A 3,723-nucleotide genomic window follows, 5' to 3' on the forward strand; every position below is an offset into this window, starting at 1 on the left:
CTGCCGAAGACCCTACCAATACAAAATTTCAAGTTTTAGATTGGTGGAAGTAGAATTCTGCTAGGTTTCCAGTTTTGTCTAAAATTGCCAAGGATGTCTTTGCTATTCCAGCTTCAACAGTGGCTTCGGAGGCTGCTTTTAGCCTAGGAAAAAGGGTTGTTGACCTATTTAGAGCTTCATTGACTCCTAGGATGGTTGAGGGGCTGGTTTGTCTCAATGATTGGTTAAGAGGTAGTGTTTTTAATGAGTACAAAGAGCCGACGAAGATTGAGTTGGAGCTTTATGGTGAACTTGAGAAGCTTGAGTCAGGTAATTTTTGACTTTACAGTAATTGTGACTTTGTATATATTTATCTGTGTTATACTTTGTTAGTTTGTGACTATTGTTTTTTATTTTTACTGGAGTCTGTTATGACCCAAGTGTCTGACACTGAGGGATGAAGTATGTTGCAGTTGCTGCGAAGTGGACTAATGGAACAAGCTTTTGAAACAAATTGTTGTGTTGTTGGAACAAGCTTTTCTTCCTTCCAAGTTTTTTTTTTTTCTCATGTTTCATTCAAGTATGAACTGCCTTTAACTTTGGTTTGTAATAACTTTAAATTTATGTTTGGTACTTTGAACTTGATGTTTGGGACTTTGGAACTTTGATGTGCTGATTTGGTTTGGAAACTTGCTGCTTAGAACTTTGATTTACTGCTGCATGTTTTGGTTTGGAAACTTGATGCTTGGAAACAAATTGTTGGACTGTTGGAACTTTGATTTATTTTTAGAAATTGCTATTTCGTTTGAAATGTTGGACTGTTGAAGCAAATTGTTGATACTTGATAGTTGATGTGCAGGTTTGATAGATTGTTGATGTTATTTGAATAGTTGAGATGTTGATTTCATGAACAGGATATTTGATGTGGTGACCCGAATGGGTATACCACAGCGCCGTAATATTAAGCCAATAGGAGCTCGATACGTCGTAGACGTACCGTAGACCTACCAACTTAATACTACAAGGCTTGTTGAAAATGCAATTTTTGGGAAAATGGGAGACCAAGAAAAACTTTTAAGAAAAGACTTTAAATCAACAACCCAACATTTAAAATAACAAGTCTGGACATGCTTAAAAATAAAGTGGCAAGTGCACTGTGGCGCCTTAGGGCTTACATCATAACCGAAATGAAAGGGAGTTCAACAATAACAATACAACAAGGGGTGAGGCGCACTCCCAGGTAGGCGGACCTCACAGAGTTCAACATAGAAAGAGAAGCTAGTAAATCGATAGAGTACCAAATGGGAAGAACTTCAAGCAACAGGAACAGCAACACACGGACTCGGCCAACGACCCACCTCTAATCCAAATCGTCCGGAATGACCTCGTTGTAACCTGAAATGTAGGGGTGAGCATTTCGTCCTCGCTAGCCCAATAGGGGCCGACCCAACCTTAGTTAGGTTTGAAATCTAATAGGTAAAACATAGCTACTAGAATATAGGTTGCGCGCATTTGTAAAATCAAGTAAAACAAATGCAAACAAAAACAATCACAGTTGTTTCGTTTCAGGAAATCATATGCAGCATGCTTCACACAATTTGGAGCTCCGAGATACTTACCTGCCGGCTAAAGTAAAATAAATCAGTGACCGATCTGGTTCGTCCTGAGTAAGAGAACCAGCCAACTACTCTGTAGTCCTTGTGACTACAAGTAGCGAAAGTGTCCATTTCCTGGCTCTGAGTCTCCTATGACTGGTTCACTGTCCGTATTTACCTTTCCTTGACAAACATAGGAGCACAGCCCCCTCCGGAGGTTCACGGTTATCGACACCGTGGGATCCCTAGGAATCTACGCGTCTAGGTCCCATTCACTTTCAGGTCACAAACACAACATACAAAAGGGTACAGTATCTCAACATGCAAGTCTAGCCTCGGTTTTCGCAATCAACAATTATCAGTTCTGAAAACACATGTATCGCGAGGCATCGACTAATGAACAACCAAAAATACTTGCAGGCAACATAATATCATACTAGAGCATTCCACATATATCGAAAAGCCTCTAACAAGGAAGGGACAGCTCACCCTACCTGGAATATGTTGGCGTACTCCACACTCTGATGCTTTCCGCTTAAGCTTCCTTAACGATCATGTTTCCTAAACCATTACTTAGTTTGTAAGTAATTATCCAGGTAAACATCATGATCAACTTTAAGTAATCGCGCATACTAAATCCTTTTTATTTCAATGAGGCCATTAATTATTTATTCCGACTTTTACCAATTTGGGAAACTAACTTCTTTCTTAAAAAGGAAGGCGTCCTTATCGCTCCGCTAAACTATCGTCAATCCGAGCGACCAAAGTCGAGTCGATCCTCACGTTTTACGAGGTCGGTCAACCCTGGTCAACTCTCGGAGTTGACTTTTGACCTTTGACTTTGACTTCTGACTTTTGACCAAGTAATCCTTTATTTACCATTATTTATTATTTATTAAAAATAAATAAGTAAATAATTATAAATAAAGTTTTACTTTTACTTTTATCCAATTACTTCTCATTTTTCACCTTTTCACTTTTACCATGACTTTTACCTCCACGCTTTCACTTTTACCTCCTTTTTACCAAATTTACCTTTACTTTCACCTTCTTCACCTTTTTTTTTTACCACCTTACCAAGGTAAAAACTCATTTAATCCAATTTTTACCATTTTCTTTATTTTCCCTTTTCTTCCAAGAACAAATCCATTTCTTTTCTTCTTCCTTTTCTTTTTCCTTTGGCCAAAACTACACAACTATAATTACCAAATCTTCAACAACAAAATTCCAACACTAAGAAAATTATGCTAATAAAATCCTACTAATTTATCCATCCTCAAATCTCTAATTTCACAATTTTTCCAACAACAACAATAGCTCAACATAAACCAAATCAATCAAATAAATTCCAAAAATTCTAGGGTTTGTCCAAAACCCATTCCTTACCCTTTCTCCTTCAAAAATCACGTCATATACCTTCTCCTTGGCCTTCTTCACCTACAAATCCGTCCATAATCAACATCTCAACCAAAAACTCGAAAACAAGGTTGCATGGATAGATCCTTACCAAAAATCCTTGCCAAACCCATAGCCTAGCTTGATGGTTCAAGGAGAAATCGGGTTCATGCAAACAAAATCACAAACCCAAATCAAAAACTCGGATTTAGGAAGAAATAGGTATAGATCGAAGGATTAGAGGCTAGATTAGGATGGAAAATACCTTGATTTGAGCTTGGAAAGAAGAAATCACAAAAGCCCCAATTTTAGCTTTGGGTTCTAGGGTTTTTGGGGACTAAATGGCTAAATTTCTTGATTTTGGTTGGAGAAAAGGAAAGAGGGAAGGAAGAGAAGAAAATCTGGAAATTTTGGTTGAAATCCGGATTCCGGCGACGGCGGCGACCGGCGGCGGTGCGGCGGCGGCGGCGATTTCCGCGCGAGGATGAGGAGAGAGAAGCTCTCGGGTAGAGAGAGAGAGCTGAAGTGAAAATGAGGTGGGTTGAGGCTAGGGTTTGGAGAATGTGTTCCTTAAATACCTCTCCCAAATTTTAATTGTGAAAAGTCGAATCTGCCCCTCCTTTTGGGCCAATGGGCTTGGGCTGCTACTATTTCATTTTCCTTTTAGTTTTCTCAAGCCCACTCCGAAAATTACCTCTTCAAACACCCTTATTTCTCCTATACTTCATCGAATCCTTTCGGGAAAAATTTTCCG

At 39.0% G+C, this 3,723-nt stretch overlaps 1 long non-coding RNA gene across 2 annotated transcripts; it reads right to left on the bottom strand.

The window, feature by feature from the left end:
- Nucleotides 1–1,047: 1,047 nt before the first annotated feature.
- On the bottom strand, nucleotides 1,048–3,476 carry LOC133721779 (uncharacterized). 2 transcript variants are annotated; one of them, XR_009852335.1, is made up of 5 exons: nucleotides 3,235–3,476; nucleotides 3,082–3,106; nucleotides 2,961–3,011; nucleotides 2,069–2,135; nucleotides 1,048–1,374 (listed from the first exon to the last, which is right to left on the bottom strand). It is a non-coding gene; the product is annotated as an uncharacterized LOC133721779 (long non-coding RNA). The 2 variants fall into 2 exon arrangements; XR_009852334.1 differs by lacking the exon at nucleotides 3,235–3,476 and having other exon boundaries at nucleotides 2,961–3,170.
- Between the last annotated feature and the right edge of the window lie 247 nt (nucleotides 3,477–3,723).

Source organism: Rosa rugosa, chromosome 7, assembly GCF_958449725.1.
Source record: "Rosa rugosa chromosome 7, drRosRugo1.1, whole genome shotgun sequence".
NCBI classification, from domain to species: Eukaryota; Viridiplantae; Streptophyta; class Magnoliopsida; order Rosales; family Rosaceae; genus Rosa; species Rosa rugosa.